The sequence below is a fragment of the Arachis hypogaea genome, chromosome 17, assembly GCF_003086295.3.
Source record: "Arachis hypogaea cultivar Tifrunner chromosome 17, arahy.Tifrunner.gnm2.J5K5, whole genome shotgun sequence".
NCBI classification, from domain to species: domain Eukaryota; kingdom Viridiplantae; phylum Streptophyta; class Magnoliopsida; order Fabales; family Fabaceae; genus Arachis; species Arachis hypogaea.
In genome coordinates, this window is record NC_092052.1 from 18,422,587 (window position 1) to 18,435,231 (window position 12,645).

Consider the following 12,645-nt stretch of genomic DNA (forward strand, 5'->3'; position numbering starts at 1 on the left):
AATTGTTCGTGATTTTACGTTACCTGAAGAATATATTATTAAATATTTGAATCATCCTCAATGAACAAGTTTTTTTTTTAATTTTACGATAAATGAATATATTTATTTATATTTTATTTATTTTTGTTTGAATTTTATTTTTTTATCATTATTATTAAACTGTTATTATTATTACCGTTATGGCTATTATTATTGCAATATTATTATTATTATTATTATTATTATTATTATTATTATAATAATGTTTATGATAATGATAATAATTTATTATTTGTTTTTAATAATTTATTATTATCTTTTAATAATTTATTATTATTTTTCATGATAATAATACTGTTTAATAACTGTTATAATTATTTATTAATATTTTATTAACAAAGTATTTTTTTAAAAACAAAAAATGATGATACGGATCAGAAGATTATTATTATTATTATTATTATTATTATTATTATTAGTAATCAGGGGCGGTGCTAAGTACAAGGAAAAGGGGCAATGACCCCCTAATTTTAATTTTTTACATGTAAATTATATGTAAATTTTAGTTTAACCCCTTAAATTTTTATTTTAGTCTTATTTTATTGTATAAATATTTTTTGCTCCCCTCTAATATTTCTTCTAGCTCCGCCCTTGTTAGTAACCGTATTATTATTATTATTATTATTATTATTATTATTATTATTATTATTATTATTATTATTATTATTATTATTATTATTATTATTATTATTAGTGTTTTCGGTTTATCGAAGTAGTTATTATGATTAGTATAGTGTTAAATGTTTATAATAATGTCTATGATAACATTTTATGATACTGTTAGTTATGCTGTTCGTATTATTATTATTTTGTTGTTATTATTAATTATTTGAATACATTATTAATTGTTATTGTTAAAAAATTATTAGTATTAGTATTAATATTATTGTGTTAGTTATTGTTAATAGTTAAGAAGTAATATGAATAAATATTGAGTTAATAGTTAAAATCGTCTCCGAAAGATATCTTGATCTCCATTTTCATCCCCAAAAGATAAATTTAATCAAAATCGTCTTCGAAAGATTTAAAATTAATCATGTTAATCCCTCCATCCATTCTATCATTAACAGTGTTAAATTAGAGCCCCAACCCAACGATCCAACAGCTTTCCTTCTCCTCTACCCGTCTCAGCCTCCATGCCAATTCCAACAGCTGTTGCCTCTTCGTCGATGCCGTTCTTCCAGTAATGGTCTTTATTCCAACTTGGCGGTGTCCATAGAAGAGCACAGAGGAAGACCAACACAAGCAGAGCAGATCGGTGCAAGTTGCAGTGGAGAAAGAGACCACGTTCCACCAGAAGCCAGCAGTGATGATTGAGGAAGAGAATAGAGAGGAGTTAGAGGGCGCAATCACAGCGATCTCTGCATCATTGGGTGGAGGGTGTTCCGCAAAGCAGCAACTACCTATTCCCAAAATGCCAACCTCTCAATCGGATTCAAATGCTTAACATAAAACTAACTAATATTTTGATTACCAACAACACTAGTCCCTGCAGCATTCTCAGCACCACGTTTCTGCTTGTTAATGTCTTCCTTTGTGTGAGACGCATGTACCAAATCAGAAGGCACGGTGGTCTTGTAGTTCTTATGATTTTCTTTGGTTCCATCTGTGGTGGCAACCACCCTGTCACCACCCCTGGGAGACTTGGAACAAATACCCCTATATATTATATCAAAGTTTCAATCTTTGAGCAACTAGAATTTTGGGATTGAAATCCCAAAAAACAAAAAATGGGTATAAAATAGCAAGTGTATATGTTCATCTAAATCAGGAATCAATAGAGAAGAATGGTTTCAGTGTTGGTGGCGAAAAGAATAATAGAAAGGGAGGGAAGAGGAGGAGAAAAGGAATTCTGGGATTGGAACAAAGAGAAGAACTGCGGGCAAGAACCAGCAGCATCGTGGTAGAGGAACGTACAAGGACTGACGGCGACGTGGAACACCTTGCAGGGTAACGGCGTGGTGGAGCTTCAGGTAGAAGATGAAGAAGCTGTTGAATGTGGGAAGAAGGAACACTGTTTTTTGCTGGGTTTGGGTTTGGGTTGGATTGGAAGTGGGTATGATCCGGATCTGGTTTGGGTTGGGTTGTCAAGCTAACTGCCACGTCAGCAAACTTAACGTCGTTAGTGATAGAATGGACAGAGGGATTAACGATTAATTTTAAATCTTTTGAAGACAATTTTGATTAAATTTATCTTTCGGGGATGAAAATGGAGATCGGAGTATCTTTCAGAGGCGATTTTAGCTATTAACCCAATAAATATTATTTTCACTTTGCAGGCAATCAGAAATTTGTTGCTTAGAAAGCTTGATCCGTCGGATACCTTTAACGAGAGAGCTGCGTCGACACTAGGATTAACTGGGTTTCAACACATTTCGCGAGTTGGTGAAATGAGAGGCCATTCTGCATTCCTAAGTGCCTTGGTGGAACGATAGAGGCCAGAAACCCACACGTTTCACCTTCCAGTGGGCGAAGTGACAGTAACGCTAAAAGACGTGACACATATACTTGGCCTCCAGGTTAACAGGGAGCCCGTCACGGGTAGATCGGATAGCAATCACCAGCTTTTGGTGGAGAACTGCATCGCTTGTTTTGGTTGGCAGCCAGGTCCGGACGATCACGTCTTGGGTAAGGTAAATCTTGCATGAGTCCGGCGGTGCAGAGATACTAAACCGTGTGACACGCAGGAGTCTATTGAGCGGTACGTCAGGGCTCACATTTTCTGCGTAGTTGGTACAATGGTATTTCCAGATAAGTCTACCACGTCTTTGAACTCAAAGTTTTTGCCTTTACTTCGAGATTTCCACCGGATTCGACAATACAGTTGGGGAGTAGCTAGTCTGGCACATCTATACAGATCATTCTGTCGTGCATTACGGTACAACGCAATAGGCACACTATTTTGATTCCCATCTTGTGCAACCGCAACTAGAAGTGCACCTTTATATTTTTCGTACAGGTGTGTTCCATCAACCTGCACCAATGGCTTGTAATGTTTGAAAGCTACAATATACAGATAGAAGCTCCAAAAAATATGATGGAGAAATCTTACACCTTGAACCTCCTCATTCTCATGGTAAATGGGGAGCGTTTTGATTTAAACACTAGACCTTGACATCTTCGCAGTCATTGCCTTCAACCAAACTGGCAGAGTTTGGTAAGAAACTTCCTAATCACCAAAAACTTTTGCGACAGACTTCTACTTTGCCAACCAAGCCTTTCCGTAACTTACAGTATAGTTGAACCTAGATTGAACTTCTGCAATAATAGACTTCACCTTTATCGACAGGTCTGCTTTGACCAACGGCCTAATAGCATCTGCAATTGTGTCTTGAGTTCAACTTGGCATGATCTTGTGAAATCGTGCCCATTGTGCACGTGTGTTTGCCATTATATATCTTGATCTCCTAACAAGCTTTCTTTCGAATCAAGCTAGCTCGGATAAGCCAATCGCATCCTGCACCATAACCCTTGTATTTCGCATAGAATGTCTACGGCTCAGACTCATACACAGTGTAATCAACTCCTCTAGAGATAGTATAGCTTTTGATTGCAGATATCACCAACTTTTTAGAACCAAATTCTATTCTGACACTAAATCACTGATGGTTATCAGTGTCTAAGAGAAGGGGGGTTGAATCTTAGGCTCCTTTTCTGCTGAATATTACTTTTTGCTTTTTCAAAGAAACTTAGGAGATATTTTTGCTTTTGTCTTGTAACGAATTGAAAGAAACTTTAATTTTTGTCTCCTGAGTAACAAAACCAGAAGTGAAGTAGAGAAGAAGAAGTGACACACAGATGTATCCTGATTCAGGTACCTAGTCCAATGTAGCCTACATCCACTCTCCATCACAACAATGATAGAATTTCACTATCTTTCAATAGAATTACATTCACTAATTCTTCCTAGGATCTACCCAATCCTATCTGGGACAAATCTAGATTCTAACCCAATCTGAACTTGACTAGACCTCAATCTAGCTTTCAAAAGCAAAGTGCTAACCCAACTTGTAAGGGAATCCCCTCAAGATCATGACAATAAAACAAAAATACATTCAAAGGATTTTTGAGATAATTATGGCTTTTTCTCCAAGTTTAACTCTCTGTCTTTTTTCACTCATTGGATTTTTCTTACAAAATCTCACATTTTGCCTTTTACCAATGAAACACAGATAGACTAAACTAAGAAAAAAAATATTCAATGAAAACCATGAAGGAGAAGAATAAACAGCTCAAAGAGTTATAGGAACCCAAACGTGTGCTCTCACTCCTTGCTCCAATCCTTGGCCGTTCACCCCTATTATATAGGGGTGAAGCTTCCAGGGCTTGAAACCTTCCTCAGCACATGTTGGTTCTTTTCTCCCAATATACAGATGCAGCAGCGGCGTTCACAGAGGAGAGAGAGGGTAGAAGCAGTGACATGCAACTATACCTTCAATCTTCTCTTTCAACCTTTTTCTTCAAGAATCTTAAATCTGAGTCGTGGGTTCTTGCTTTGGCTCCAAGTTTGTTTATTGACCGTAGATTCCAAGCAAAGCACCATTGACTTCACCTTCTTCGTATTTTCCAGAACGGTTCTTGTGACCCAGTTGGTTTCTTCAATAATTCTTTTTGTGATTCTCCTTTTTGAAGAAATCTTCCCTCTTGTAGTCTTGAAGCATGCTTGAAATTGGTAACAACCCTTTTGTTCTTCACCGAACCCTAGTGGCAGAACTTTTCTATTCTTTCTTTCTTCTTTGTTCAAAGAGTGATGTGATAGATGAGGAAGGAGAGAGAAGAGAGAGTTTGGCTTTTCGGTGGATGAAGTGAATATAATGAATTCAATTGAAATGAAATAATGTTATGTGATGGTTCCAATGAAATGGAATTTAAATCACTTAGTTACTGTCTAAGTGAATGAATAGATTTAAATGTTGACCACCGTTAGACTTTGGTTTTATTATGGGCTTGCTTTCTATCTTTCATTATTTGACTAGAGGCTTGTTTGTTTCATCCAAGAATTATTTGTGATTGTAGTAATTATATATCCTTGAAGTGTGTATTTGGGCTTGAGCATTTGCTTCTTGGACCAATTGTTTTTTTCCCCTTTTTATTTTTGCTTTTGTTCTGATAAGAAACATTTGTAATGGAGCAAATAACCTGTGGGTCATGATTGTATGTAGGTGAGCCATATGTCATTCGTGCTTGTTTTATTTCTTCTTGGGCCAATGTGATTAATTTATTTTCTGCACACTAAACAAAATACATCACACAAACAATTAAATAATAGCCCAATAATGTTTAGTCATCATCTTAATCATAGTTTAATTCTCTAAAGTAGTCAACACTCATCATCTTCCATTGCAACGTTGCTTTCACTTACGATATGTGCACCACCATTAGTCAGAGAAGGCAAATAAAATACACACTAGTGGTAACTTGAATTAATAATCATAACATACCCATATTCGCATACTCAGAAAATTCTGGGGCATGCATGGCTTCGAGATCCAGAGTCCGCATAAAAGACGGAACACCAAAGGGTTACCAGTTAACAATCGCATCCGTTTCATTTTGCCCCGCTGGATTGCCTGCCAAGTCTCCGTCATCGTTTTCGTCATCGACTTCATAGTTGGCTTCGAACTCCTCTTCACTGTCGTTGTTATCTTCTTCCCAATTTATATCCCCGAACTCATCAACATTGACCTCCTTGCCAACCGCATCCAGTCCCGATTGCTGTTCGAACTCAACGTACAGCTCTATCATCGGCACGTGAAATCGAGTTTGTTGATAAATATAGAACATCTGCTGCATACTTGCGTCGTCATTGATGGCCATTATTTGACACTATATCAACCCACCAAATACTTGTACATGATTTCTGTATAAAATGTTGCTCACCCTTTTCGAAATGTGACTTTGTATGTCATCACAAAGATCATTTTGCAACTCTACAAAACTCATGGTGTATGGAATAGCAAATAAAAATGGACATTCACAAACAAAAGTCACTCCTTTGTATGTGTTTGGTATAATTTCACCGTTATAATACACTCGCAAATTTGCAATATCTTCCATAACTTCAACCTCACATAACTCGACTTTTTTCACACAACTAACTGCCAAAAAAATTCACAACTATGACATATATGCAAGAAAGAAGATTAGGAGGAATAGAAGTAGAGTGAGGAACTTTGAATGAATCCTGCTTCGTATTTATAGGCAATACTTTTGTTTAAAATATTTTTTCTTCACAAAACGCAACCTACGTTTTATGCTTTCAAAAATAATTTTCTGACACTTTAAAAGCGCAACCTGTATTTTGTGGCTTTAAAAAAAATCTGACACACAAAAAACGTAAGCTACGTTTTATTTTTTCAAAAAAAAAAAATAAATCAATAAACGCAAGCTGCGTTTTGGGCCAAAAGAAAAAGATTTTTTTGAAAACTCTTAAAAAAATAAAACGCAGGTTGGGTTTGTTTAGTTTCATAAACAAAAAAAAAAAAATAAAAAACAAATGAAAAAGGTAAAATGTAGGTTGCGTTTTATATTAACACTATAAGAGTAAAATTTTTTTGTATATGTCCATTTCATTGTAGTACACAAAAATTTTTTTCATATAAAAAAAATTAACCACTTAAAAATTGGGACTTAGGTTTTGATTTGACAAAAAATTGAGGAAGAAGGAACTTTTAGAAAGTAAAGATTTGAATGATAATATGTCGACATTACTCGCACCAACAATAACATAGAATTGAAAATTAACGATATATTTTACATACTAATATTTAGTTAAAAATGTCAAATAGATATAATTTTTTATGATTATAAAATTTATTTAAATTAATCATGATCAATTTTAACAGTATATTAATTTTTTATAGTTAAAAATAACTATTAACTCTTATAAACTAAATAATTGTATATTCTCATCAGTGTCAACCATTTCATTGTACTCTTGAATTGCACAAAAATTCCAGAATGTCAAGTGTTGGTGTATAAGTAATGTCACACAATATCCATATCTGGAATTTCTTTTTTTTTTTTTTCAATCTATACCACAAAATCTCACGGTTTAAAAAATCTAAAAATTAAGATGCATCTAAGAGTTAGAATTATATTTCGTATTTTGAAAGCGACAAAAATTAGTGTTCAATTCAAGTAGAACTTTTAATTTTTGTATTTGTTCTATTTATACATCAATACTAATACGCTCCATAAAAATAAAAAATACAGTACTCTTTGAAAATTAATTTATTAATAAAAGTAAAAAAAATAAAATATTTTAAATTGTAAATTTGACATATATTATATATTATCCATCATTAACTCTCTTTCTCCTTTCTATTTATCCTAAGTCCCTAACTAACGTGAAACTGTAATGCCAACCACCATCACTAGTCAATGCTATGTTGTTGTCATCACCGCTTGTACCACCACGCCTTCATTTGTGTTTCCCCCATTTAGGTGTGACTTCTCCTAAGAAGCAAGTTATGTTCATGCAATATGTTTGTGGTGCTTTATTTTAAAAGATTTTTTTTTTATATTTTGTTTGTATTGGAGATATGAGCAACCCTAAAAGGTTGTTAACTTTTTAGAAATAAGATTCTCTAATTAATTCTATTGTATAAATAGAAGATTATGATTCTGTTGTAAAGAACAAAAAAATAACATGATAATTATTCTATTTTAATTTTTAATTTAAATCTCTTGTCAATTTCTCTCTTTTCTGTATTCTTTCGTTTCTGTTAATTTGGATGTAGAAAAAAAATAAAAAAAATAAAAAAATAAGAAAAAAGAAAATAAGAAATAAAATAAAAAAATAATTTTTTGTGTCTTATTTAAATAAAAAATAAATAAAAAAATATTTTTATTTAGATGAAAAAAATAAAAAAAAAATTATAAAGACATAAAATTACATTAATATTTTTATCTATATTATATGTAAATATTTACTAATAATAAAAAATAAATATATAATTTTATTAATATTTGTCACATTTTTTTTATTTTCATTTCATCTTTAGAGTAAAAATATTTTAATAAGTCTCATCCTATTTTTATTTCACTCTATTTTTTCTTCTCATTTAAATAACAAAAAATTCATTTATTTATTTATTTATTTTCAAATTTTCCCAAACAATGTGTTAATTAGGATATTACATGAAAAGCACCCATGAAACGGGGCATTTTTTGCTTGACACTTTCTTTAATGGGACCATTTCATGCCTGGCACCATGAACTGGCCGTGCCCAGCCTAGCGCCAGGAAAATGACCACGTTAAAAAAAAATAATAATAAAATGTGAGTGATGTTAGTTTACAGAAATTAATTTGGTTATGGATAAAAGATTAGTGATAAACTTATATAAGGATGTATGGTGTGTTGTCCACAAATGTAGATCTGCATTGATCAGAGACCTGCAAAACGCAGGTAACATTTGTAGGTATTGGATTAAAAAAAATGCAGGCCCTGCAAAATGCAAGCTGCGATTGGTGAGAGAAGGAACCAGCAAGCGAAACGTGTCCTACATGCCGACAGGTCCAGGTGTTGACCAACTTGGAACTGCACAAAAACGCAGGACAGAGCCAAATGCAGGTTGCGTTTTGCAGGCTCCCTAGCTGCATGCGCGCCATGTATTCTCGAAAAGTGTTCAGTTTAGTCCTTATAAGCGAAAAACGCATATTGGAAGGGAAGCAAAATTAAAAAATAGTTACTGAAGCAAAGTGAGAATTGAGAAATAGTTGAAGGAGAGTGAGGAAGTAGTTAACTATGAAAGAGCTTGCTGAAGAAGAATAACTGTACGGTATAGGGGAAAAAAATGGTGCGTGACTATACCAAACCAGAAGATCATATTATTGTGTATTTGGATCATCCTCAATTTGTAAGTAATTTTTTTAATATTTAACAATAAATATATAGATTTATTCAAATTTTATTTATTTGTGTTGTAATTAGTAGTATTGGGATTATTAATATTATTATAACTAATATTATGTTGTTATTTATTTTTCATTACAGTTTAATTTTTTAATACTGTTATTATATTATTATTGTTATTAATAGGCAAATTAATCTCTGTTTTGTTAGTGACGTTGTTGTTGTTATTGTTGTTGTTGTTACGAAAAAAAACTTTTAACACATCACAAAACACAGGCTACGTTTGGGTTAAAACAAATAAAATTTTTGTTTGAAAAGTCTGCAAAAAGTAAAACGCAATTCACATTTGTTCTCTTTTTGAAAAAAAATAAAAAATAAAAACAGGCCAAAAGTAAAACATATCTTATGTTTTACACCTAACACTATAGTAAGGAAAAAATTTTTCATGCATCCAAATTTTTCACTAAATTTTCATCTAACGGCTCTCAGATATCAACTTAATGTGAAGTCGCTTGAGTTTTCACTGATTTTTAAATATTCACATTTTTTGCAAGGTGCGTATAAATATAAAAATAGTCTAATCAATTAAAATTAATATTATAGTAACTCCAAACATATTCATTATTTACCACTTAGTAATGGATCCATGGACTAACTTCGATCGCAACAAGTTAAATATTAACGGACTAGACCAAATCCACTGGTGTGTAAGATAAATGGATTGTTCTACTGCTTTACTTTGTGAATCATTCCTTCTGTTTTTTTTTTTTTTTTCACTTTTTATGGATTGAACCATGAATTAAAAAAGTTCACTAAAAATACAAAAAAAAAAAAATTGCAAAATCAGACTTTCACGAGTTACACTGATAACATCTTTCCACGGTCCTACTCATTTTGGACTTTCATGATCATGAACAAGAGCTGAATTCTCGAAGGCTACATTTAGAAAGAAGACATAAATTAAAAATAGAAATTGAATTAAATTTTCGTATTATATTTAGTATAAAATATATTAGACAGAATTATATCTTAATATTATATTTAATTTAAAATAAATATAAAAACTAAAAAATAAATTTAAAGTTTAAAAATTAAATAAAATATTTTTAAAAATATTAAAATTAAAATTTTATATTCTATAATATTTAATCATTAAACATAATATTTAATTTTAATTTTTCAGTCAAAATCTTAAAAGTCAAACATAGCTGAATAAAACAAAGTCGTACCCCATACACAAAAACGTACATAAATTTAATCATCATAAATAATGTATTTATATATATCAAGGTTCTTAAAATCGGACCGGACCGGTCGGTCTGACCGGTTTAACTGTGAACCGATAGTTTTTACGGTTTGGTTCAACACCAAAAACCGGCAGAATCAAAATCATTTCTAAACCGTTGAACCGGTCGAAAATCGGTCGATCGAACCGAACCGGAACCCGGCCGATTTTCTTATTTTGCCCAAAAATGCCAACGCAGGCGTTTAGCATTCAATCGAACACCCCAGCCCTACCAACCCTAACTCCCTCTAATTCTCCAACAGCGCAGCACACTCCCTCTCTCGTCCCTCCCATCACCCTCGAGCTGGCGGTTCCTCTCAACACCGGCGAGCTCAATCCCTCCCTTTCGTTCAGCCGCCGAACTGCTCCTGACGCTGTCGCCGGTTGGAGCTTCGAAGCTCACTCGGTCCCTCACTCAGCTAACGTCTCAGACTCTCAGCAGTGGAAGCACAGTCGCCGGGCTTGCCTCCTGCCTCTGTCGCGTAGCTCTGTTCCTCCGTCGCAAACTTTGCTCCTCCGTCGCAAGCTCTGTTCCTGCCTCCGTCGCCAGTTCTGTTCATGCCTCCGTCGCCAGCTCTGTTCTTCTAGGTATTTTACTATTTTTTTCACTGATTGTTCGGTCTTCTTCTTGGTTTGAACTTTGAAGTTCTGAAATTGTTGTTCTTTGGTCTTCTTCTTCGGTCTTCTTCTTCGATTTTTGTCCATTTTTAGTGTGACTGTTTTCAATTTTTGGTCTTCTTCTTCTTTACTGATGGCTCGTTCCCTCTGTTAGTTTGTTACTCTGTTTTAGTGTGACTGTTTTCTAATTGCTCAATGGCTCGATTGCTCTGTTAGTTTACTGATGGCTCTGTTAGTTTGTTATCTGGCTTATACTAGTTGCTGATGGCTCCTAATTTTTTTGCTGGCCTCTCGTAGACTGTATGGTTCTGATTCAGTGATTCCAGAACGCCTAATGTTAGATGTTTTTGTGTTTTGCTGCTTTGTATTTGTTAATTTGTTGAATGGCTGAATGCTTTGTATTTGATAATTTGTTAGAATGTATGGTTCTGAATTCTGATTCAGTACGCCTAATGTTAATGAATACTTGTATTTGAATTCTGATTCATGATTCCAGAACGCCTAATTTGTTAGAATGTTGATGAATACTTGTATTTGAATGGCTGAAATTCTGCTTTGTATTTGAATACTTGAATGGCTGAATGCTGTAGGCTGTAGGCAGAAATCCCTTGTGTTGAATGGCTGAATGCCTGAGGCAGATATGGTCTTGTGTTGTGGTTAAGAATATGCTGTTAATTTCCATTGTGTTTGGCTCCTGCTTTAGGTTAAGAACATGGTTGATTTTCATTGTTAATGTTTGTTGCTGTTTTGTAGTTGCTGTTTTGTAATTGCTGGTTGCAGGTTTAGTGTGATTATTGGTTAATGTTTTGTAATGTTTGGTGCTGAAGGCTGATTGTTGAGTTCAGATATAGTTGTTTATTTTGACTTGGGTAAAGAGACTTATGGTCATTTATAGTTGCTGGTTTTGCTGGTTTTGGAATGTTGAATGCTGGTTTTGCTGAAATATTTTGGCCACTAGAGCTTCTTTGATCAACTTCTGCTGAGAATATGCTATACACAGGTCTAGGATCACTTGATCAGAGAATCTTGACTCCCCACGAACGTAAGATAATTGGTGAAGGTCTCTCCCATGCCATAAGATTCTATCACACCTTGAGAAAAAAGCATGCATTATTTTGATTGTTTTGTATTTCCATTAACCACTTCTCTGATTGTTTTGTATTTCCAATAACCACTTCTCTGATCTTTATGTTGACATTTAATATTTGATATTTTTTATATTATTTAACTTGAGTTTGTATATTAATAAGAGTATATGAATTTGATTGATGACATTTAAGGTAGTTTTTTAAATTTGAAAATTATTTTAATATTTATATTAGGGTAAAAAACCTTAATAAGCCAAGTCAAGAATCATGTAACGTAAATACGCCAAAGCAAAAATCGTTTCAGCAATAAGCCAAATCATATTTTTATATAATTCGAACCATGCTGGTTCGAATTCCATTTCTACATAATTCGAACCAGCTTGGTTCGAATTATACACAAATACATGTATACACGTAATTCGAACCAGCTTGGTTCGAATTACACACAAACACAGGCACACACTAATTCGAACCAGCTTGGTTCGAATTACACACAGTAATTCATGGTATAATTCGAATTATGCTGTTAAAAAATTAATAATTTATTTAAAAAAATTTATTAAAAAAATTAATAATTTAAAAAATAAAAAATATATATTTTTATTTCATACGTTAAAAAAAGCTAACAAAATATTTAATTACGAGACTTCTTTAAAATATTAATGAGCTATCAATTCGAATTCCATACAATACTTTTCTGTCCATTTTTAATAGTTCATGAATATTTTTTAATAAAATTTTTTAATAAATTTTTTTA

General features: G+C 33.0%; 1 long non-coding RNA gene across 1 annotated transcript; it reads left to right on the forward strand.

Moving 5' to 3' along the window:
* The first annotated feature begins 10,383 nt into the window (after nucleotides 1-10,383).
* On the forward strand, nucleotides 10,384-12,074 carry LOC112766871 (uncharacterized). Its single transcript, XR_003184594.3, has 2 exons — nucleotides 10,384-10,770; nucleotides 11,801-12,074. It is a non-coding gene; the product is annotated as an uncharacterized lncRNA (long non-coding RNA).
* The last annotated feature ends 571 nt before the right edge of the window (nucleotides 12,075-12,645 follow it).